Source organism: Nicotiana sylvestris, chromosome 12 (assembly GCF_000393655.2).
Source record: "Nicotiana sylvestris chromosome 12, ASM39365v2, whole genome shotgun sequence".
NCBI classification, from domain to species: Eukaryota; Viridiplantae; Streptophyta; class Magnoliopsida; order Solanales; family Solanaceae; genus Nicotiana; species Nicotiana sylvestris.
Genome location: NC_091068.1, coordinates 85,588,525 through 85,614,392, shown reverse-complemented (window position 1 = coordinate 85,614,392; position 25,868 = coordinate 85,588,525). Strand labels below are relative to the sequence as shown.

Below are 25,868 nucleotides of genomic sequence, written 5' to 3'. Positions count from 1 at the left end.
TAACTGATGTTGTTTCGATAACTTAAGTGAGTGCGTGAGTTTATATAATGCAATTACACTTGTGTGCATATTCAGATTGAGTCTGAGGGGCTCGTGTGAGTTTTGGGTAAGTTTTAGAGTGGTTTCGGAGGCTCAGGCCTCCATCATTTAGTGGCATTGAGTCTGAGGATCTCAGGACATCTTGGACAGGTGCCAGTGGATTCTTTGCACGGTGGGTATTCTGGAGACTAGTGGAGTCTCATTTACTACTTTTTAGCTCTCGGGGGCAGCCTTCAGATGGTGAGAGGCTTATGAGTTGAGTAGGCTATTCGGTGCTACACCACTTACTTGGCACGAGTTCTCTGTTCTCTTTTTGGAGAAGTTTGCATGACAGACCTGCAGGGAGGAGTTGCATAGGCTGTTTGAGCAGCTATGCTAGGAGGATATGTCCGAGACCCAGTATGGGATGAGATTTTCAAAGTTGGCTCGTCACGCAATCTTGTTGGTTCCCATAGAGAGGGGGAGGATTAGGAGGTTCATTTATGGCCTCAACTATGGACTACATTTTGTGATGACTCGAGAGATTGCCTTAGGAGCTAGGTTTGACGAGGTGGTTGATATTGCTAGGCGGCTAGAGCAGGTCCGTAGTCACGAGTGTGAGGAAAGGGAGGCCAAGAGGCCTCGTGGTTATGGTGGTTTTAGCAGTGTTTCTTCTCGGGGGGAGAGAGGGGCAGTCACACCACAATAGGGGTCATCCTTATAGGCCCGCTCAAGTGGCTCGTCCGGTTCATCAGGGGGCATCAGCTAACCATGGTACATACAGTGCTCGTCCGGGCCATCCGTCTCTTAGTGCCCTCCCAACTCAGAGTTCATCTCATGCTCCATCAGTTCAGGGTTCATCTGTGCCAGGTCCCTCTAGTAGTTACACTGGTTCTTGATAGTGTACTCATGTAGCCAAGAAGAGCATGCTCAACATTTGAGGATTGCAATGTAGAGGTTGAAAGAGGAGAATCTTTATGACAAGTTATCCAAGTGTGAGTTTTGGATCAGTTCGGTGGGGTTCCTAGGGTACGTGATGTCCAGTAAGGGGATTAAGGTGGATCCAAAGAAGATAGAGGCGGTTAAGAATTAGCCTAGACCATCTTCAGCTACTGAGATTCGGAGTTTTTTCAGCTTGGCTAGATATTATTGTTGCTTTGTTGAGAGTTTCTCATCCATTGCAGGTCCTTTGACCATGTTGACCTAGAAGGGTGCTCCATTCAGGTAGTCGGATGAGTGTGAGGAGAGCTTTTAGAAGCTCAAGACTGCCATGACCACATCTCCAGTTCTAGTTTTTCCTTCAGCATCGGGTTCTTATACATTATATTGTGATGCTTATCGGATTAGTATTGGGTGCGTCTTGATGAAGGAGGGTAGAGTGATTGCTTATGCTTCACTCCAGTTTAAGTCTAATGAGAAGAACTACCTCGTTTATGATTTGGAGTTGGCAACTATCGTTCATGCATTGAAGATTTAGAGGCATTATCAATACAACATGTCTTGTGAGTTATTTACGGATCATTGGAGTCTTCAGCACTTGTTCAAGCAAAAGGATTTAAATTTTAGGCAGCGGAGATGGTTGGAGCTACTAAAGGACTATGATATTGCCATTTTGTATCATCCCGGGAAGGCCAATGTGGTGGCCGATGCCTTGAGTGAAAAGCCGGTGAGTATGGGTAGCCTTGCATTTATTCTTGTTGGTGACAGACCGCTTGCATAAGATGTTCAGGCCCTTGCCAATTAGTTTGTGAGGTTAGATGTTTCAGAGCCTAGTCGGGTTCTGGCTTGTGTGGTTTCACGGTCTTCCTTATATGATCACATCTGAGAGCGCCAGTATGATGAACCCCATTGTTTTTTCTTAAGGATACGGTTCAACACGGTGATGCCAAGGATGTTTCTATTGGGGTTGATGAGGTGTTGCGGATGCAAGGTCCAATTTGTGTGCCCAATGTACATGGGTTAGAGAGTTAATTCTTGATCCGATGGGCTAGTTTGAGCCGGGTGAGGCTAGGCTATTGGGTACTAACTTTATTCAGGATTTCTGGTGGGTTGGTGTCATATCGTGATTTTAGACTTAAGAGTGTGTCCAGATATTGATTTGGAGGTCCGTAGATGATTTTTGCTTGAATTGGCGAAAGTTGGAAAAGTTTGATTGAGGGTTGACTTTGTTGCTATCGGGCTCGGATTTTGATTTTGCAAATTAGAATAGGTCTGTTGTGTCATTTTTGACTTGTGTGCAAAATTTGAGGTCAATCAGAGTTGGTTTGATATGTTTCGACATCAATGTGCAATTCATGATTTTAGTGTTGTTTGATGTGATTTAAGGCTTCGAGAAAGTATGATGATTTAGGACTTGTTGTTATGTTTGGTTGAGGTCCCGGAGGCCTCATGTGGATTTCAAATGATTAGCGGATAAAAATTGGACTTGAAGAGTTGTTGAAGTTGCTGAAGTTGTTGATGCCTATGCTTCTGCTTTCCTCCTACGTGATTGCGACGAGAGGGATGCAATTGCGGAGGGTAAGGTCTGGAAGGTGGAAATTTGTTCTATCTGGTCACGTGGTTAGAGCTATGATCGTGAAGCCTTGAGGGAGTTTTGTTACACGATCGTGTGGTAGGAAGACGTGTTCACGAAGAAGGAAGAAGAGGCCTGGGAATTCCATGCGTTGCTCGTCGTGATCGCGTGAGGCTATCCACGACCGCATAACTCAGGGAGATTGGTCACCGTGTTTGCTTCTAGAGTGTGCATTCGCATAGATGGTTTTTGGGCTGCTGAAGATTTTTTTCTTTGCGATCGCGATGTGTAATTACTGGGCAGACTATTAAAATATCAAAATCAAGGGTTCGAACCTATTTCTCATATTTTGAGCTAGAGATCTCGGATTTTGGCAATTTTTGGAGGGATTTTCAAGGAATTAATATGGTTAAGTGATTGTAATTCAAATTTGGTTAATATACATGAATCTATCATTACATGTGATTTCTATATTACGACCCCAACTAATCAAATTTGCCCTATAGTTTACAACCCGTTAGGTAACCTCCTAGGTGGAGGTCACGACCCTAGATTCCTTTATCATTTGAAAAATAACCAAAACCCAAAAACATTGTCTTCTAGTTATTAATTGCAATCTGTAGTTTAAATTAGCTATAGAAACTACCAACATGCAATTTAGGGCACACCATACATTAACTTTAGTTATATACCTAATCCCATTTCTAACTCCCTGAGGATTCAACCACGACTCGTGTTGGGATTTATTATTGCTTCGACCGCCTCACTACCTATTTTTGGTGTGAGTTTGGCGAGATCAAGTAGTTCAGCCCGTTGTTGTTGTACATCCCGGGAGAGGCCCGTGATATCATTTGAGGAATTGATGAGGTTGGATAAGTTCACCAAGCTCTTTTTGATTCACTTTTATGGTACACCTTTTGAGGACCCACAAGACTATTTGGACTGTTGCCATGAGGTGTTATGCAACATGGGTATTGTGGAGTCCAGTAGAGTCTACTTTGTAGTGATCCAAATGACCGATTCTGCTGAGAGGTGGTGGCATGGTTATGTGCAGATTAGACCGTACGGTTAACCTCCACTTACTTGGGATCAATTTTCATATCTAGTTCTGGAGAAGTTCATTCCTTTTACTTTGAAGGAAGAGTACCATAGGCAGTTTGAGTGCTTCCAGCAGGGTAACATGATTGTTGCGTAGTATGAGACCAAATTTTTGGATCTAGACCGTAATGCAGCTATTTTGATTCCTACAGATTGGGAGAGAGTGAGGATATTTATTGATGGTCTTACTTTTAGTATCAGACTATAGATGGCCAAGGATAAGGGGGATGATATTTCTTTCCAGTGGGCAGTAGAGATTTCAAGACGAATCGAGATGATTTGTAGTCAGGTTAGAGAGACGGTGTCTGAGAAGAGGCCTCGGCATTGTGGTTGTTTTAGTGGTGCCTTATCTAAAGGCAGAGGTTCTTTTGGTAGGGGCCATCATCACAGGCCGATTCAGTTAGCTCTTCAGGTAGCCCACGATGCTTGGGGCAGTTGTGGTTCTTATGGGTCTCATCTTGAGCAGCTATCATTCAGTACACCTTTAGCCCCTACCAGTACACCACTGTTATAGAGTTACTATAGTGGTTATCTGGGCCATCAGGGTGAGTCTTAGCTTCAGTAGCCACAACATCCAAGAAAGTGCTTTGAGTGTAGAGTTATGGGTCATATCAGGATGTATTGTCCTAAATTGAACAACAAACCTCAGCAGGGTTCTCGTGCCATTATGCCGACACTGGTTGCTCCACCACCTGCATAACCAGCTAGGGGTGGGGTTAAGGCAGCTAAAGGTGGAGGTAAGGCCATTAGAGGTGCATGCCAGTCAGCTAGTGGTCGTCCGAGAGGCAGAGATCAGAGTAATGGGGCCTAGCCCTATTTTTATGCATTTCTAGCTAGACCTTAGGCATATTCATGATGCCATCATCACAAGTATTGTTCCGATTTTCCATAGGGATGCATCAATTTTATTTGATCCAAGCTTTACTTATTCATACGTGTTATCCTGTTGCACCCTATTTTGCACGAGTCAAAACAAGATTCAACTGTGGTTTCTCTGTTATTGATGAAAGAGAGTCACTATTCAATATTTAAATGTATACTAAGGTACGTATTTAATTATTAAACTCATGTTCTTTATTATTCTGCTAACCGGTGAGATTTTGGGTAAGGGTTCTTGTTCTTCTAAGGGGAAGGTGTTAGGCATCCCTTAAAATCTACTGAGGTAGCTCCATAGGATTTAGATTAGGTTTTAAGGGTTAGTTATTTGTATTCTGCTTAACTAGTATTACAGAGACTTATTATTTATCTAGGTGAGAATATGATGTTATTACAAGGTATCCAAGATTTTATAGGGTATTAGTTTAGAAAGAGTCTTGAAAACTACTGTTGGGTGTGATTAAAAGAGTTTTAAAATTGAGTGGTTTGTATGAAGCATGTGGGAAACACTTTATTTTTAAAGAATGGACATTCATATAATTCTTAGATGTTTTAAGTAAAATGAGTCTAAAATATACTTTGGATTCTAAAATCACTTAAATCTTAGACTCGAGGGAATATTTTGAATGTCTTTACTGGGCGGCATCACTTAAGTTTTGAAAGAGTCGATTTCTTTTAGGAGGCTAGCCTTGCAATTCTTTTCTGGTTTTGAAAAAAGGGACTGTCGCCTTTGCCATATTATTTTCAGCTTCAAATATTCATGAAAGGGTTAGCAAAACATAGCAGATTAGTAATGTGAGCAGTATATGACTAACTAATGGAGAGTTGGTTACTACCTAATTTTTGTTTAACACTATATTTTTCAAGGCTTGCCTAAGTTATCTATAGAATTCAAAACAACAATAACAACAATAACAACAACAATAAAAAATCCAGTTTGATCCCAATAGGTGGGGTCTGGGGAGGTTAGTCTGTACGCTGACCTTACCCCTACCTAATGCAGGTAGAGAGGTTGTTTCTAATAGACCCTTGTCTCAGGAATGGCAAGAAGAAGAAGAGGAAAGTAAGGAAAGAAGAAAGATGGAAGAGAAAAGAAAAAAGGGGGAGATAAAGGATAAGTGGTACCAAATAACAGCAACAGGTACAATACTTGGGGAGAACAAAACCACTTAACGTAATAAAAATCTAAGAATATGAAGGGACATGCATGCTACTAAGACTATCGGTAAACAACTATAAACTACCTACTAACCTTCTACCTTAATCCTCGACCGCCACACCCTCCTATCAAGGGTCATGTCCTCAATGAGCTGAAGCAGCACCATGTCCTGCCTAATCACCTCTTTCCAATACTTATTAGGCCTACCTAGACCTCTTCTCAAACTCTCCATCGCCAACCTCTCACACCTCCTAACAGGAGCATAAATGTTTCTTCTCTTAACATATCTGAACTATCTATAGAATTCAAAAGATAAAGTTAAAACATTAAATCAAATATGATTAGAGTAGCGTCATATACATATAAAATAATATAAATAACGAAATATAAGGAAGCAGTAATGGGGTGAAGAGTGACTTTGGTTTGAGCCTAAAAGAGGTATGCCCGGTAATCAACAGGAATGGACAACAACAAGCTCCAGATTTTTTTCATGCATGATACGAGGTTTGGGCCTGATTTCCTTAAGAACTCAACAGGCCCAATAATCGTACATGTTCAAAAAGAAAGAGACAAAGTCATTAGAAATACTATTTTATGCATACAATCATACATGAAATATGTAAGTAAGTGACTGGAACAAACTATAACAAATAATAGTTTTAAAATATTATGAAAGGTTATACTAATATGAGAGTTATATATGGTTAAGTAATTTATATTGAAAACCTTTCGCTGTCATTAAACACTAAATCCAAAAGGAGTAATGAATATCAATGGATTAGAGGCTAAGGTAGAGCTCTACTCAAGGTCAAAGACCCCTTTGAATCCCCAGATACTTCAAAGTTCCCAAGGGTCTCAAAGGCCCAGGGCAATGTTTGTGCCACGGAGAACTGCCCAACCAAGAGTTAAACTCTACTCCCAAATGCCCCTAACCACTAATAAATCACATTTTCCCATATGTCTAAATGTCAATGATGCACTTCCAATGTAAACTAATCACCGTAGCAATACCATACCACAGAAGTGTAACCTTCCTTATGAGAGCCAAACAAAATACCATAAGACTACAACATAGTTTTATCTGCGTTTTTATAACCATATTTCCAAAACATAATTGGATGATTAACACATTAAACACATCCAAAGAGATAAGTTTCAAACACATAAAGGCAGAGATATTATCATGCTACTGCTAAGAAAATCAAACACCTAAGATCAAGTGTCTTAAGGATAGAGAAAGAGTACGCAATTCAAATCTACAACAGTTTATGGATACAGATGCAATTGTCTTGACAGACTAGTCACATAGTGGTTTAACTCAAGTCTTGTCCTTTAGCATACAAAGAACAACACTATTGGAAGCTTTTGAAAGTATCAACAAGGATTCTAACAAAATAGTTATAGTTAGAACCTCTACAGATGCTACTAGAGGCACTAAAATATAATCAGAGTTTCAATAAGGCTACAGATTTACAAATCTAAATGGAACTCCTAAGAGTTCTTAACAGAATCCCATGCCACTAGTATTACTTATCTTTGAAATTAATGACATGATTACCTCTTTCTAAGAATGTTAACTTCACATTAATCTCACTAAAAACAAAGCAGACTGTTATATCCAAGCAGTAGCAATAAGAGCTTTTCTCTAGGGTTCAAATGCTAGGTTTTAATTCATTTTATAAGAGAGAGAGAGAGAGAGAGAAAGAGAGAGAGAGAGAGAGAGAGAGCTTAATGCAGTTTCAAGATAGTATGAACATGTATGAAATCATGAAGGACAAACAGAAGTATTGAAGACCCAGAATAAGTGCAGGATCATAGGGACATACACAAAGGCACTTATCAGAGATCATAAACTAGGTCTTGACTTATATTAGAGGATGAGTTGGTAGCTTCATTTAGGAATCTCTTAAAAAGCATTAACAAAACTTTTTTTACTAGTTGTCAGGCCAATATTACCCTAAGCATATAACATGATTACTTTCTTTTAAAAGAGCTCTAAGTCTCACATTCATGCTAGCTTTATTTGAAGATCAAGGCATATTAGAATACTCAGGCCAAAGGAGATAATCTTAAAGTCTTTCATTTGTTCCAATAGTGGATTAAGTAGATTCAACAAGTTTTAATGATACTGGATGCACAAGCATGGGCATGAAGGACAAACATAGATGGATGCAAAAATCTCATTCAAGTACATACATAAGATGTTCCAGCCAAGGGTTTACAAACATGATTGGGTTCCAAATATTATGAATTCATGTCAATAATATCATTAAAGGAGTTCAGGATAGGGGAGACTTTACACTAAGTAGGTCTAGTTTAGCTTTGTAGATATAAGGTGATAGTCTAAACATGGTGAAGTTCTACTCAACTTATTGACATAATAGTTAATGCCTAGTCACAACAGATACAATTATGGTCTAATTCATAAAAGATAACTTGATCATCTCATAATACATATAACAATAGTTGTAGTAATTAGCCTAGTTACCTTAAGAGACTATTTCATTCAATAAGGCTCACATATATGATTAACAATTATATAAAGATACAATACTTTCACAGTAATGACTCAAAGATTGCTCTAAAATTAACAAGCATTCATGTGAAGAAAGAAAGCAACTTATACACTTAGACTGACATACTCCAATTAAGTGATAAAGGATTAGACCTTAAGCATTCATATTTGTTCTAGTTAAAATCATCAAATAATAATCTCAACTACAGAACAACAGACTACGATAAACAAAATAAGTGTTGTAGACATGAAGACCACAATAGAACATTAAAGAAATCTAAGTCTGAACAAACATGGGAAGTTATTAAGGCATATCAAGGAGCTTAAATGTATAGGTTGTGTGATTCAGAATAATAGTCATCAAGGTCACATAATGATTAAATGATAATGATTTGAGACACATAATGTCAATCATAACAACCAATCATAAATCAATAAAAAATCATCATGAGTAGAAACAAACAATTATAAACTGATGACAAACCTCATAAAGAAAAAACAGTCAATAGAAAGAGAACAGTGTATTCATAGTTTCAAATAAAACAATCAAAAGAGAATGGGTCGAGGTATATTGACCTCCTTTTGAGAAGCAGACCAAACAAAGGTTTACTTACCCGTACAGGAACCAAAATTTCAAGCTTTGAATAGTAAAAGAACTCGAAAACAAAAAAGTAACAGAAATCATTAAAAAATATTAAAATTTAAAATCTTAGTGTGTTCTTTGTGCTCGTATTAGGTCTTAGACCTTGTCAGATTAGAGCATTGAAAGACCTATTCATAGTGGCATTTAATGCCTTAGGTTCAACAGATTCAAATTAGATAGTGAAAGATGACGGAGAGTTGATGATGTGAGCACAATTGAGTGAATACCAGAGATGACCACAGGGAAAAATGGTGAAGTAATTTACCTAAGAGGAGGAAACAACTGTTGAAGGCAAAGAACCATTGGACAAATCCTAAAACCCAGAGGTCACTGCATTTCACCTCTAGGTAAAGAATCCTCATGATGAATCTTCTAAAAAAACCCATGCATGCGGCGATTTGATGGTTCATAAGAAGATTTGAGCGATTTGAAGTTTCATCTTTAAGTAAGGGTTTCATATTTTAGGTATTTTGAAATGAAGTGATGAAAGGGGGAAGATATCGGCGAGATTCACGATTGGGGAAGAGAAAAGGCATGATTTGGGTCAAGATTTGTGACCTTGCACAAATTTGTGCAAGGTTTTGAAAATTGATGTAGTAGCAGGCTAGAGAGAATAGAGAATAAATGGGAAAGAAGAGGCGGTCAGCCTCTGATGAAAAGATTTAGGGTTAGGGGCTTCTTTGGGGTTAAAAATGCGAGATTGAATCTGGGTCGTTGGATCATTTGATCAACGACTCTAATGTTTAGGGAGATAAAGATTTTATAAAATGCTTAAATTACTAAAATAGGCAACCGTTGGATTTCTTTGATCTGATGGTTGAGATTAAATCATAAAAGGTTAAAGAATAAATAAAAAAAGGATATTAAAAGTGGACCGTTGATGAAATAGATCAACAGTCCAGATCCGTTGTGCTTTCTTTATTAGTGAGGGAGATAGGTGACATGGCGTGATTTCATTGGTTCGGAGGGGTGGTTATGGATTGCCAAGTTTGAAGGGAATGGGCTTGTTTGGACTGGGTATTTTCCAGATTGGGCTTGACATTTGGGTCAAAATGAATTTACAAGATGGTCATATTGTATTTAATAGAGAATTATAATTATAGCTTTTAGTCATTTTTAATCTTTTTTGAAATTAAATTACATAAACTTAATTATTTTCAACAAAATATAATAAAATTTTAATGATGATATACACTACTAATTATTGAAAAATAATAAGTTATAAAATTACTCTATTTTTTTTAAAGTGTTAGAGTAGTTTCAAATTATTGAAATGATAGACCAATTAACTAAAATCGAAGAAATAACCAATTAAACTAATTGCAAGACCTATGTAATATATAAGATTATTTATCAATCGTAAAATATATTTATAATTACAATTATAGAATTGAATTATTAACATCAAATTAATTTTGTAAAAGTAGGTGCTATTGATTAAAATATACACAAAAATATTCATTGTAAATTATTAAGTATAAATAAATTAATTTTAAAAAGGAGGGTCAAAATTGGCCGTCAACAATCCTACTTTGCTTCATATTTGGCTATGCCTTGTGATTCTTTCAGTGCTCCTGTCTATGTGTCTACGCTTGTGGGAGATTCTATAGCAGTAGCTCGTGTTTATCGCTTGTGTGTGGTTTTTATCGAGAAATTTGAGACTATGGTAGACCTTCTACTTCTTGATTTTGTGGACTTTAATGTTATCTTAGGTATGGATTGGTTGTCACCTTATCATGCCATTTTGGACTGTCATGCTAATACGGTGACCTCAGCCATGCTGTTGTTGCGCAAATTAGAGTGCAGGGGGACTCCTGGCCATTCTACTTGCAGGATTATTTCCTATATGAAGGCTTGACGTATGGTCGAGGAGGGATATCTCGCGTATTTGGCCTATATCTATGATCCTAATGCGGAGGTTCCTTCCATGGATTCAGTACCAGTATTGAGCGAGTTTCCAGAGGTATTTCCTATAGATTTGTCAGGGATGCCACCCAACAAGGATATCGACTTCTTTATTGACTAGGCTTCAAGAGCTCGGCCCATTTCTATTCCACCATACAATATGGCCCCATTTCAGCTGAAGGAGCTGAAAGAGAAGATGTAGGATTTGTTTGATAAGGGATTCATTAGACCTAGTGTCTCGCTCTGGGGTGCACTAATGTTATTCGTGAAGAAGAAGGATGTGTATAGATTATCGATAGTTGAACAAGGTCACTATCTAGAACAAGTATCCGTTGTTGAGGACTGTCGAATTATTTGATCAGCTTCAAGGTGCCAAAGTATTTTCGAAGATTGATATGAGATCTAGCTACCATCAATTGAAGATTAGATTGGATGTCCCTAAGGCAACTTTTCGAACTCAGTATAGTCACTACGAGTTCCTAGTGATGTCATTTGGCTTGGCAAACCCCCAAGCTGCATTTATAGATTTGATGAACCAGGTGTTCAAGCCTATTTGGATACTTTTGTGATCGTCTTCATTAATGATATTTTTGTCTACGCCTTTAGTCGATAGGAGCATGAGCAGCATCTTCTAATCGTACTTCAGACTCTGAGAGATAGTCAATTATATGCCAAGTTTTCAAAGTGTTAGTTTTGGTTGGATTCAGTTGCCTTTTTGGGGTATGTTGTTTCTTCCGAGGGCATTATAGTAGATCCTAAGAAGATTGAGGCAGTTCAGAGCTGACCTAGACCTACTTCAGCTACAAAGATTCGGAGCTTTCTGGGTTTGACGGGTTATTATTGTCACACCCCAAACCTGGGGAAGCGTGGCTGGCACTCCGTGCCGCACGGCCCGAGCGAACCACTCTGTAACTCATGATCATTCGACCAAAACTAGAAGATACATAGGTCGAGTTAGCTGGATTCTTTCCTTTTGTAATTATCATGAGCCCACATGGCCACAACTCATAATATATAGCTGTAAGTGGGAAAATACTATATCATTGAATCATTTTTCTTAAAACCTGAATACATATGGGCCGTCAAGGCCTCTGACATACTGTACAATATATTCTCCGTCTACAAAGCCTCTAAGATTATTTGACATTTAATGGTACAGGGTACTAGCTTACCCATATGCCTTTAACAAAACTCTTACACGATGACTCATAGACTTGGTTGCACTCCGAATGAGGTGGAGTCTTACCGATCCTTCGCTGAATGCCAATCTCGTCTACTATGAGAGCTTGTCAAACTGATTGTCTATACCTGCAGGAATGAATGCAGCGTCCCCAACAAAAGGATGTCAGTACGAATAATGTACTGAGTATGTAAGGCAAAACTGAAACATAACAATAAGTTAATTAGAGACATATAAGAATCAACCTGAATCTCCGAAGTTCCACCATATATGTATACTTATTATAATTACATATATAATGCTCTTCGAGACTATTTCTATTGTCCATATCATATGACGCATGTCTGCCCAACTGATCAGTGATAACTGCCCGACCGGCTGTCGCACGGTGGTAAATGCGTGACTGCCCAATCGGTGGTAAATAATGATACATAACTGCCCAACTGGTGGTAACTGCCCGACCGACCGTAGCTCGGTGGTAAATACATATGCATGAAGATGCATGTATCACTATATTATAAACATTAACATCTTTATCAAATACCTCAATAGGGAACTGGATACATACTTAGACATGCTTGAATATCACTTTACGAGAATGAATAACATAAACATCCTTAACTGCTAAGAGTAGAATAACTTATGGAATATTATTACGTTTACGTATCGTTACTTGGATCATGCCAAAAGAAGAAAGGATTAGCCTTAACATACCTGGAGTAGGGAAAAATCCGTATGATATTCTTGAGAAAGATTGCACTATACTTCCTTAGAATCACAAAATCTCATGTGCATGTGATAAGCACGTGACTTTCATCATTGGCATTTCTATCTAACGCAACCATGATATGCTCAGCGAAGCAAAGGTATAAGCAATAATTTGCATACAAATTTCAAACACTTGTTTGACACAGCTAAAATATATGTTGAAAGATACCAAGACAGTGGCATATTTTTGTCAAAAAGTGGCGCCTGAGCCAAGGTGAAAGGAACACTATATCTCGCAAGTTTCATTTCTGCTCATTGAATTGTTGAAGACGAGCATTCTCTCGTTCTCATGAATATGAGATTGCATAAAGAGAGATGCATATTAGATTCTTTACGCCTAGGAATCGTAAAATTCTATATGTTTTGCTTTTGCCACCGTTTATGAAAGCTTAAGAGTCCCAAATATTATTAAGTGGCTGCCACGTTTTTTTGGATATTAAGATTATCCAAACTTGGTTAAGTTTATCCACAATTTCCTTAAATAATTTGTTAATCTCCTACTAATCAATAATTAACCAATTATTCACATAATTAAGAACTATATCAAATTATTTAAAATACTATTTATGTTTTAATACACATTATATAACTTACTATCATGGTCATGTGGTACCATAAAAATAAATATATACACTATTAAAATATTCATGTAAAAATAGGGGTTGTTTGAGTTCATCTTATTTTTCATAGGATCTTTTTTATGTAGTTGTGGAATTAAATGCTTTTTCATGATTATCTGTAGCTAACCTTGAAATTTCTTTTATATTTTCAAGTGTGTATTCTAAGTATTTAATATCTTTAGTTTTTTGATATTCTTCTATATTTTTTTCTAATATTATTTTTGACATATTTATATGTTTTAGAATTTCTAACCAGTACTTAAAATATTTGTAACTATCAATTTTTGATTTGTTCATATTAATACTGAGATGTATACCTGTTGATACATATATCCATGGTTTCTATATTTCTCAGTGTTATTTCTTTTCTGTGTTGATAACTTTCAAGTTTATCTTCATAAAATTCAATTTCATTTTCTATAGTTAATAAAGCTTTATTACGTAATTTATTATATCTAATAATATCTTTGCAGGTTTTAATATTGTATTTAACACAATCTATTTTTCTATTTATGTTACTGAGGTTTTTAAGAAGTTTCCATTTCTGGGTATTATAGAATCTTATATAATGAAAAGTGTTATGTTTCATTTATAAAAAGATTTTATTAACTTGATATGTGATCATTAGTCTGAATATAAATCTAGTTCATATAGATCTAATATATCTATTTCATGTGATACAATTAGTTCTGTAAATGCTTGTTCCATTACATATATTATTTCAAAAGTAACTAAAATATCGTAAATTTTTCTTTTAACATCGTTATTAAGTCTCTTAAAGATATATAACATAAGTATTTTGTAGTCAATATTTTCTTCTAATAAATACGTGTGGTTGTTCATTTAGATTTATTATTTATCCTTATCATGTGTTTACTAAACATATTCCCTCTAACCTCTTTGTTTATCATAGAGTTTATTTCATCTTATTTTTCATAGGATCTTTTTTATGTAGTTGTGGAATTAAATGCTTTTTCATGATTATCTGTAGCTAGCGAAATTAACCTTGAAATTTCTTTTATATTTTCAAGTGTGTATTCTAAGTATTTAATATCTTTAGTTTTTTGATATTCTTCTATATTTTTTTCTAATATTATTTTTGACATATTTATATGTTTTAGAATTTCTAACCAGTACTTAAAATATTTGTAACTATCAATTTTTGATTTGTTCATATTAATACTGAGATGTATACCTGTTGATACATATATCCATGGTTTCTATATTTCTCAGTGTTATTTCTTTTCTGTGTTGATAACTTTCAAGTTTATCTTCATAAAATTCAATTTCATTTTCTATAGTTAATAAAGCTTTATTACGTAATTTATTATATCTAATAATATCTTTGCAGGTTTTAATATTGTATTTAACACAATCTATTTTTCTATTTATGTTACTGAGGTTTTTAAGAAGTTTCCATTTCTGGGTATTATAGAATCTTATATAATGAAAAGTGTTATGTTTCATTTATAAAAAGATTTTATTAACTTGATATGTGATCATTAGTCTGAATATAAATCTAGTTCATATAGATCTAATATATCTATTTCATGTGATACAATTAGTTCTGTAAATGCTTGTTCCATTACATATATTATTTCAAAAGTAACTAAAATATCGTAAATTTTTCTTTTAACATCGTTATTAAGTCTCTTAAAGATATATAACATAAGTATTTTGTAGTCAATATTTTCTTCTAATAAATACGTGTGGTTGTTCATTTAGATTTATTATTTATCCTTATCATGTGTTTACTTCTTCGAATCCACACCTTTAAGGATCGGGGGTGCACTCGGAATCTGGTCGACCCTGGAGTTATAGGTCTCGACCTTTTTGTAGTTGGCTTCTATCTTCTTTTCGCCCGATTCAATCCTCTTTGTGAGGTCCTCGAGCATCTTTATGATGGCGGGGTTAGCTACCAACCCGTTGTTGCTTGACCTCTCCGGCACTTGCTCGATCGGGGGAGATCTCCCCGCCGCTATCATGCTGGGAGTTTTCTGGTGACTTTGCAACTGAGCAATCACTAGCTATTGTGCCTACAACATTTCAAAAATAATGTGAAGGCTAACCTCCTGTTCTTCCCTAGCGGGGGTTTCTTGGGATTCTTGTTGGTATCCTTGGTGCACGCTCATATTAGTGTGGGATCTTACATCGACGTGTTGAGCATCGCGCGAGATTGGGTCCACGAAAATCGGCTCTGGTGCATTCCTAGGGTTTCGCAGTGGTACACCAGCACCTAGAACATCTACACCATTTTTTTCGTGGTTCTCAAGATTGTTGTTCACTGAGTCGGACATTTTGACCTGAAATCAAAGATCTTGGGCAAGAAAAAGTGTTAAAGATAACTTGCGTTATGTATTTAAGCCAGCAAGAAAATAATCACTATTATTTTTAGCCCCACGGTGGGCGCCAAACTGTTTACCGTGAAACTAATAATAACAATTAAATTTGATTGAGTGGTTCTAAAAATATGTGATCTATTTTTATGCTAGTTGTTAGGCAGTTGATGTTATGTGATGGTCGATGGGGAATAATAGTTATAAACAAATCAAGGATGGCTCTTTATGGTCAATAATAAGCAATAAATGGTGAACAATGAATAGAACACAATAAATACGAGTTATAAATGAAGTAATAAGATCGAAAGAATATGTTTTAGCATAGAGAGAATGTTCTTGTATATTTAGTATGGAGCAACAGATGTTTACTAAATGATAAGGATCCCCTTTATATAAGAGGGGAATCTCAACATAGTGGAAATGCATTAATTACAAAGATATGGGGCTCGTACAGCCGTTAGATGCCTTGGTTTGGTTTTGGGCTAGTCCACTAGACTTGACCTGCCATATGCACATTCCTTGGGAACTCCACATAGATCCGCCGAGACCAGTAATTCAAGATGTCTCGGGGACGGTCATTAGTTATACTGTCTCAAAGTCGAACTGCCTCGAGGTCGGCCATATGTGCTTTCATGGATTAAAGCATGTAGGGTGGGCTATTTATCTTTATGTCATCATTTATTCCATGTTGTATCTCATTATATATTTTGATTGCTACATGTCATTAATTGTTGTTTATGTCTTACTTGTTATCTGTTATTTATTTTCTACCTGTTTCTATTTATTCATTCGTTGATCAATATCTGATTACCTACTGTATGCTCTCAGTTGTATTAATTGAACATCTCCACTGTTTCATGCCTTTATTGACTTTACCTTACTTGTTTCACTTTATTAAGTTACATCCGACTGTGTGAACTCTTGGCTATTCTTGTGTTAAGGGCTTCTCGAGATTCGTGTTAGCTTACGATATTGAGGATACATTATGAATTTGAGTTGTTGGTTGTTCTGTGTTTGGACTTGTGGTTCCTTGGTGATTTATATACTTTAGCTTCCTTTTTATGTTGAGATTTTGGAATTTGTTGTATTGAATTATTGATGATAATGAAATGATATTGGGATGGGTTGCGCAGCGCACAAGAACTAAAATGATATTGGGATCAGGTTGCTCGCTGCAACATATATTTGGATTGCGTTGCACCCTGCAATAGATATTCAAATGATATTAGGATCGGGTTACGTGCCGCAACGAGAGATGACGTTTCGTAACTATTTGTAATTATGGTGTTATATTTTCTATACTGTGACATGAGGTTATAAGATGATGTTATTTTAGGGCCCCCTATTTGTTGACCTTTTGGTCTCATTGTTATGAGTTTTATCCGTTTTCTTTACATTTCTTTTACTCTTCTCTTTATTACTTGCACAGGTTTATAGTGAATGTCCTATCATAGCCTTGTCACTACTTTGTCGAGGTTGGGCTCGATACTTACAGAGTACATGTGGTTGATTAGACTCATATTACACTTATGCACTTTTTTTGCAGATCCTGATGTTGGTTCTAGCGGCACATAAAGAAGTTTGCTCAGATCAGATCTATCATGGAGACTTAAGGTAGAGCTGCACTACGTTCGCATTCCTAGAAGTCCCCTTCCTATCTTGTTTTACTCTTTGTTTTGTTTCGAATAGTTCTAATTCATTTCAAATTATATTTGTAGCATTCTAGTTGCTCATGTACGTGTGATTCTAGATGTTCCGGGTTTAGAATAGACATTGTTACTTATGGATTTATTATATGTATTCAGAGTATTTTGGTCTTCAATTCTTAATATCTTGCTTTTATATTGCTAAATTTGTTAATTCTTTAGATAATGTTGGCTTTCCTATAAAGCGGATGTTAAGCGCCATCACGACACTGTGGTTGGGATTTCGAGTCGAAACAAGTTGATATCAGTGCACTAGGTTGCCTAGGTCTCACGAGTCATGAGGAAGCTTAGTAGAGTCTTGAGAATAGGTTCAGAGATATTTGTACTTATCTTCTAGAGGCTATAAGGCTTTAGGAAATTTCACTATTTTTCTTTTTCTATCGTGCGACTTTATTATATCATTGTGTTTGAATTATTCTTCACTTAATATCTTGTAGATGGTGAGGATACGTATGAGATCCATAACTAATCTGGAGCCGGAGCACACGAAACATCACCAGTTGTTGAACCTTTGATCGAGCAGGAGGAGGAGATCCCTATTCCAACTACGCTGGTTGGACCAGCTCAGGTCCTAGAGGGGTTCATTTTCACCCTAGTGCTTTATGACGCTCTAGTCTGTCTGGTGGGCCTTATAAAGAGTGTAGCCTACGCCAGTATGTTCGCCGTGGAGCCAGCCATCTCTCAGGCTGGGGGAGGAGCCCAGACTCCCGTCACCCATAATCTAGAGCAAATGGCTCACGAGTATCAACTTTCAGCAGCTCTATAGCTGGGGCAGATCAACTTGTTGTTATTACACAGCTTGGGAAGAGAACCATGATGTTAGCTGAGGGGCTTCATAAGTTGAAAATATTTACCAAGCTATTTCCCCCTAGTTTAGTAGTTCACCTTCTGATGACCCCCGTGATTTCTTAGACTGTTTTCATGGGATATTACGTAACATGGGTATAATGGAGACCAACAGAGTTGATTTCAAAGTGTTTCAAATGATTGGTTCAATGAAGAGGTGTTAGTAGGAGTATGTTCGAGGCCGACTAGTGGGTTCACCTCCTCTTACTTGGGCTCAATTCTCACATTTGTTCTTAGGGAAAGTTCATCCCCTTCACTCAGAGAGGACTTTTGCAGTCAGTTTGAATGCCTTCAGTAGGGTAGCATAACCATTACTTAATATGAGACAAGATTCATGGATTTACCATTCCATGTTGTTATCTCGATCCCTACTGAGAGGGAGAGGGTGCATATGTTTATTGATTCCTAGAGAGACCGAGGATAATATTTCTTTTACTCGGGTTGTAGAGAAAACTAGGAGAATCGAGAGGATTCATGGCCAGGGTAGGGAGGTGACATCGGAGATGAGGCCTCATCATTTTGGTGGTGCCTCGTTTAGAGGCAGGGGTTAATTTGGTAGAGGCCATCCTATCAGGCCCATTCAGTCAGGGCTTTAAGTGTCCCATGGTCCTTCAGGTGGTCACAGTATGTATGGGTCTCATTCCGAGCAGCCAATATTCAGTGCGCCTTCAGCTCCCATTAGTGCACCACCACTATAGAGTTATTATGGTGGTCATTTGTGTCATTAGGGACAGTCTCAAACTCAAAAGTTACGTCAGTCGAGGGGTAGTTTTGAGTGTGGTGACCTAGGTCATATTAGGAGGTACTGCCCTAGATTGAGGAGCAGGAAGCCACAACAAGGTACTCGTGCCATGATTCTTTCATCGCTTGCTCCACCACTCGCTTAGCCAGCTAGGGGGGGTGAGGCAGCCCAAGGTTAAGGTCAGACAACTAGAGGTGAAGATCAATCAGTTAGAGGCCATCTTAGAGGTGGAGGTCAGATTAGTGGGTCTCAGCCTCGATGCTATGCATTTCTAGCTAGACTTGAGGCACAGTCATTTGATATGACTATCACATGTATTTTTCCGGTTTGCCATTAAGATGCATCCATTTTATTTGATCCAGGTTCCACTTATTCGTATGTATCGTCTTATTTTGCTCCATATTTGGATATGTCTTGTGATTATTTGAGTACTTCTATTTATGTATCTATGCTTGTTGGGTAACTATTGTGGTTGACCGTATCTATCGCTCTTGTTTGGTCATGATTGGGGGGCTACGACACCATGCTTGATCTTCTATTGTTAGATATGGTGGACTTTAAGGTTATTCTCAATGTGGATTGGATGTATCAGTATCATGCTACCTTGGATTGTCATGTCAAGACTGTCATGTTAGCCATGCCAGGGTTGCCTAGGGTGGAGTGGAGAGGGACTCTTGGTCACTCCACTAGCATGGTCATTTGATATGTGAAGGCTCATCATATGGACGAGAAAGGGTGCTTGGCATATTTGGCCTATATCCATGATTCTAGTGCAAAGGCTCCTTCCATGGATTTAGTTCCAGTTGTGAATTAGTTCTTAGAGATGGTTCCTAAAGATTTTCGGTGTATGTCACCCGATAGGGATATCGACTTTTGCATTAACTTGGTTCCGGGCACTCAGCCTATTTCTTCCACGTACTGTATGACCCCAGTTGAGTTGAACGAATTGAAGGAGCAGTTGTAGGATTTTCTTGATGAGGGATTCAATAGACCTATTGTCTCTCCTTGGAGTTTATCGGTGTTGTTTGTGAAGAAAAAGGACGGATCGATAAGGATGTACATAGATTGTCGGCAATTGAACAAGGTCATTATTAAGAAAAAGTATCCATTGCCAAGGATCGATGACTTATTTGACTAGCTTCAGGGTGACAAGATGTTTTCCAAGATTGATTTGAGGTCAGGCTACCGTCACGTAAAGATTAGGGCATCAAATGTCCCTAAGATAGCTTTTCAGACTCGGTTTGGTCACTACAAGTTCTAGGTAATGTCATTTGGTTTGACCAATGCCCCAACAACCTTTATGGATTTGATGAACAGAGTGTTCAAGCCTTATTTGATTTCATCTTGATTGTCTTCATTGATGATATGTTGGTTTACTCTCGTTGCCGAGAGGAGCATGAGCTGCATCTACAGATCGTACTTCAGACTTTAAAGGATCATCAGTTATATGCAAAGTTTTTGAAGTGTCAGTTTTGGTTAAGACTCGGTTACCTTTTGGGGCCATGTTATATCTTCTGAGAGAATCAAGGTGGATCTTAAGAAGATTATAGCAGTTCAGAACTGGCCTAGACCTACTTTAGCTACAGAGATTTGGAGCTTCTTATGTTTGGCGTTTGGTTATGGAGGGGGTTTTATCTAACTTAGCACCATTAACTAACTTGACCCAGAATGGCACTCTTTTAAGATGGTCCAATGAGTGTGAGGCGAGCTTTCAGAAGCTTAAGACTGCATTGACTGCAACCTAGTGTTTTTATTGCCTACCAGTTTAGGATCTTACACTATGTATTGTGATGCATCGCATATTGGACTTTGTGCAGTATTGATGCACGATGGTAGAGTGATTGCTTATGTGTCTCATTAGTTGAAGGTTTATGTGAAAAATTATCATGTCCATGTTTTAGAGATGGCAACCATTGTTCACGTGCTGAAGAATCGAAGACACTGTCAATACGATGTTCCATGTGAGGTCTATACCGACCATCGGAGTCGCCAGCACCGGTTGAACCAGAGAACCTTAATTTGCGGAAGCGGAGATGGTTAGAGTTATTAAAAGACTATGATATCATCATATAATATCATCCATGGAAGGCCAATGTAGTGGACGATGCATTGAGTAAGAAGGCTGAGAGCATGGGTAGTTTGGCAGTTTACCGGCTGTAAAAAGGCCATTAGCCATATATGTTCAGGCTTTGGCAAACTGGTTCATGAGGTTGGATGTTTCGGAGTGTAGCCGAGTTCTTGATTGTGTTGTGGCATAGTCATGGGTTTTGGAGCGCATCAAGGCTCACTAGTTTGATGATCCTCACTTGTTGGTGTTGAAAGACGGTGCATTGGGGTGGTGCTAAGGCGGTTGTGATTGAAGATGATGGTGTTATACGGCTTCGGGGCCGTATTTGCGTTCAAACATTTATAGGTTGAGAGAGTTTGTCCTCGCGGAGGCTCATAGTTCGCGCTACTCCATTCACCTAGGGTTACAAAGATGCAACATGACTTGAAAGCTCACTATTGGTGGTAGAAAATATTATTGATTATGTCTCTCGGTTTTTGAATTGCTAGCAGGTAAAGTGCGAGCATCAAATACCGGATGGGTTGACCCAGAGTTTGGAGATACCAGAATGGAAGTGGGAGCCCATCATGATGGATTTTGTGGTAGGATTACTACAAACCTTGAGGAAATATGACGCAATCTTGGTTATTTTGGATTAGTTGACTAAGTCGGCACACTTCATTCCGGTTATGGCATCCTAGCGGTTGGATCAAATTTATATCTCAGAGATTATCCACCTGCATGACGTTCCCATTTCCATCATATCTGAGCAAGGCATGCAGTTCACATTAAATTTTTGGAGGGTCGTGAAGTGAGAGTTGGGCACGCGGATTAATGAGTACCACATTTAACCCTCATACGAATAGACAGTCCGGGTGCACTATTTAGATTTTGGAGGACATGTTATGGGCATGCTCTATGGATTTTGGTTGTCAGATGGGGTAGTTTTACCTCTAGCGGAGTTCGCCTACAACAACTCTTATTAGTCAAGCATCTAGATGGATCCATATGAGGCCTAATATTGGAGGTAATGTTGTACCCTGGTTGTTTGGTTTAAGCTCGGTGAGGCTATATTGTTGGGAACTGATTTGGTTCGTGATGTTTTATAAAGGTTTACAGTAATTCAGGAGCGACTTCGTACATCTTAGTCCAAGCAAAGGAGTTATTTGGACCAAAAGGTTCAAGATGTGACTTGCATGGCGAATGAGAAGGTTCTTCTCCGAGTTTTGTCTATGAAGGGTATGATGCGATTTGAGGTAAAGGGAAAGTTGAGCCCGAGGTTTTTTGGCGTATTTGAGATCTTGGAAAAAGTTGGGGAGGTTGCTAAAAGGCTTGCATTGCCTCATAGCCTAGAAGGTGTACATCCGGTATTTCATGTCTCCATTCTTTGGAAGTACCATGAAGATAGGTCATATGTTTTACACTTCAGCACGGTGCAGCTTGATGAGAATTTGACCTACGAGGAAGAGTCAGTGGCTATTCTAGACCGGTAGGTTCGAAAGTTGAGGTCTAGGAGTTTTTCTTCTATGAAAGTGCAATGGAGAGGTCAGCTAATCAAGGAGGCTAAGTGGGAGTCTGAGTCCAATATGAGGAGTAGATACCCGCACCTTTTTACTAGTCCAGGTACATCGCTATGTCCATTCGAGGATAAAAATTTCTTTTAGAGGTAGAGAATGTGACGACCCGATAGCTCATTTTGATTACTAGGTCTTTTTTATGTTCTAAGACCTCTCTTATTCTTATTTGATGATTTATGACTTGTGTGTGTGGTCCTTGTCAATTTTCAGATAGGTTATGTGTGAAAATTCAAAGAAAATGTGATTTTTGACATAAAATGAGGTTTGAGTTTACCACAATTAACGTTTTTGGTAAATGACCTCAGATCGGTGTTTTGACAATTCCGTAGGTTCGTATGATATTTTCAGACTTGTGCGCATGCTTTGTTGGGGCCTGAGTGACCCAATTGCATTTATGCGCATTATGTGAACGACTGGAAAAATTGGCTTTAAACATAAAATCCTTGAGTTTGATGATCGACTCTTGATAACTGATGTTGTTTCGATAACTTAAGTGAGTGCGTGAGTTTATATAATGCAATTACACTTGTGTGCATATTCAGATTGAGTCTGAGGGGCTCGTGTGAGTTTTGGGTAAGTTTTAGAGTGGTTTCGGAGGCTCAGGCCTCCATCATTTAGTGGCATTGAGTCTGAGGATCTCAGGACATCTTGGACAGGTGCCAGTGGATTCTTTGCACGGTGGGTATTCTGGAGACTAGTGGAGTCTCATTTACTACTTTTTAGCTCTCGGGGGCAGCCTTCAGATGGTGAGAGGCTTATGAGTTGAGTAGGCTATTCGGTGCTACACCACTTACTTGGCACGAGTTCTCTGTTCTCTTTTTGGAGAAGTTTGCATGACAGACCTGCAGGGAGGAGTTGCATAGGCTGTTTGAGCAGCTATGCTAGGAGGATATGTCCGAGACCCAGTATGGGATGAGATTTTCAAAGTTGGCTCGTCACGCAATCTTGTTGGTTCCCATAGAGAGGGGGAGGATTAGGAGGTTCATTTATGGCCTCAACTATGGACTACATTTTGTGATGACTCGAGAGATTGCCTTAGGAGCTAGGTTTGACGAGGTGGTTGATATTGCTAGGCGGCTAGAGCAGGTCCGTAGTCACGAGTGTGAGGAAAGGGAGGCCAAGAGGCCTCGTGGTTATGGTGGTTTTAGCAGTGTTTCTTCTCGGGGGGAGAGAGGGGCAGTCACACCACAATAGGGGTCATCCTTATAGGCCCGCTCAAGTGGCTCGTCCGGTTCATCAGGGGGCATCAGCTAACCATGGTACATACAGTGCTCGTCCGGGCCATCCGTCTCTTAGTGCCCTCCCAACTCAGAGTTCATCTCATGCTCCATCAGTTCAGGGTTCATCTGTGCCAGGTCCCTCTAGTAGTTACACTGGTTCTTGATAGTGTACTCATGTAGCCAAGAAGAGCATGCTCAACATTTGAGGATTGCAATGTAGAGGTTGAAAGAGGAGAATCTTTATGACAAGTTATCCAAGTGTGAGTTTTGGATCAGTTCGGTGGGGTTCCTAGGGTACGTGATGTCCAGTAAGGGGATTAAGGTGGATCCAAAGAAGATAGAGGCGGTTAAGAATTAGCCTAGACCATCTTCAGCTACTGAGATTCGGAGTTTTTTCAGCTTGGCTAGATATTATTGTTGCTTTGTTGAGAGTTTCTCATCCATTGCAGGTCCTTTGACCATGTTGACCCAGAAGGGTGCTCCATTCAGGTAGTCGGATGAGTGTGAGGAGAGCTTTTAGAAGCTCAAGACTGCCATGACCACATCTCCAGTTCTAGTTTTTCCTTCAGCATCGGGTTCTTATACATTATATTGTGATGCTTATCGGATTAGTATTGGGTGCGTCTTGATGAAGGAGGGTAGAGTGATTGCTTATGCTTCACTCCAGTTTAAGTCTAATGAGAAGAACTACCTCGTTTATGATTTGGAGTTGGCAACTATCGTTCATGCATTGAAGATTTAGAGGCATTATCAATACAACATGTCTTGTGAGTTATTTACGGATCATTGGAGTCTTCAGCACTTGTTCAAGCAAAAGGATTTAAATTTTAGGCAGCGGAGATGGTTGGAGCTACTAAAGGACTATGATATTGCCATTTTGTATCATCCCGGGAAGGCCAATGTGGTGGCCGATGCCTTGAGTGAAAAGCCGGTGAGTATGGGTAGCCTTGCATTTATTCTTGTTGGTGACAGACCGCTTGCATAAGATGTTCAGGCCCTTGCCAATTAGTTTGTGAGGTTAGATGTTTCAGAGCCTAGTCGGGTTCTGGCTTGTGTGGTTTCACGGTCTTCCTTATATGATCACATCTGAGAGCGCCAGTATGATGAACCCCATTGTTTTTTCTTAAGGATACGGTTCAACACGGTGATGCCAAGGATGTTTCTATTGGGGTTGATGAGGTGTTGCGGATGCAAGGTCCAATTTGTGTGCCCAATGTACATGGGTTAGAGAGTTAATTCTTGATCCGATGGGCTAGTTTGAGCCGGGTGAGGCTAGGCTATTGGGTACTAACTTTATTCAGGATTTCTGGTGGGTTGGTGTCATATCGTGATTTTAGACTTAAGAGTGTGTCCAGATATTGATTTGGAGGTCCGTAGATGATTTTTGCTTGAATTGGCGAAAGTTGGAAAAGTTTGATTGAGGGTTGACTTTGTTGCTATCGGGCTCGGATTTTGATTTTGCAAATTAGAATAGGTCTGTTGTGTCATTTTTGACTTGTGTGCAAAATTTGAGGTCAATCAGAGTTGGTTTGATATGTTTCGACATCAATGTGCAATTCATGATTTTAGTGTTGTTTGATGTGATTTAAGGCTTCGAGAAAGTATGATGATTTAGGACTTGTTGTTATGTTTGGTTGAGGTCCCGGAGGCCTCATGTGGATTTCAAATGATTAGCGGATAAAAATTGGACTTGAAGAGTTGTTGAAGTTGCTGAAGTTGTTGATGCCTATGCTTCTGCTTTCCTCCTACGTGATTGCGACGAGAGGGATGCAATTGCGGAGGGTAAGGTCTGGAAGGTGGAAATTTGTTCTATCTGGTCACGTGGTTAGAGCTATGATCGTGAAGCCTTGAGGGAGTTTTGTTACACGATCGTGTGGTAGGAAGACGTGTTCACGAAGAAGGAAGAAGAGGCCTGGGAATTCCATGCGTTGCTCGTCGTGATCGCGTGAGGCTATCCACGACCGCATAACTCAGGGAGATTGGTCACCGTGTTTGCTTCTAGAGTGTGCATTCGCATAGATGGTTTTTGGGCTGCTGAAGATTTTTTTCTTTGCGATCGCGATGTGTAATTACTGGGCAGACTATTAAAATATCAAA

The 25,868-nt window shown here is 38.7% G+C and overlaps 1 long non-coding RNA gene across 2 annotated transcripts in view; it reads right to left on the bottom strand.

Moving 5' to 3' along the window:
• The window catches only part of LOC138884244 (uncharacterized), a 64,042-nt gene extending 54,571 nt beyond the window's left edge, over positions 1–9,471 (bottom strand). Inside the window, exon 1 of one of the 2 annotated variants that reach the window (XR_011404422.1) lies at positions 9,087–9,471. This is a non-coding gene — a long non-coding RNA (uncharacterized lncRNA). Of the gene's footprint in view, positions 1–5,756; positions 5,923–9,086 lie in introns of those variants that run through there. The other variant, XR_011404423.1, reaches the window with a different exon arrangement.
• Between the last annotated feature and the right edge of the window lie 16,397 nt (positions 9,472–25,868).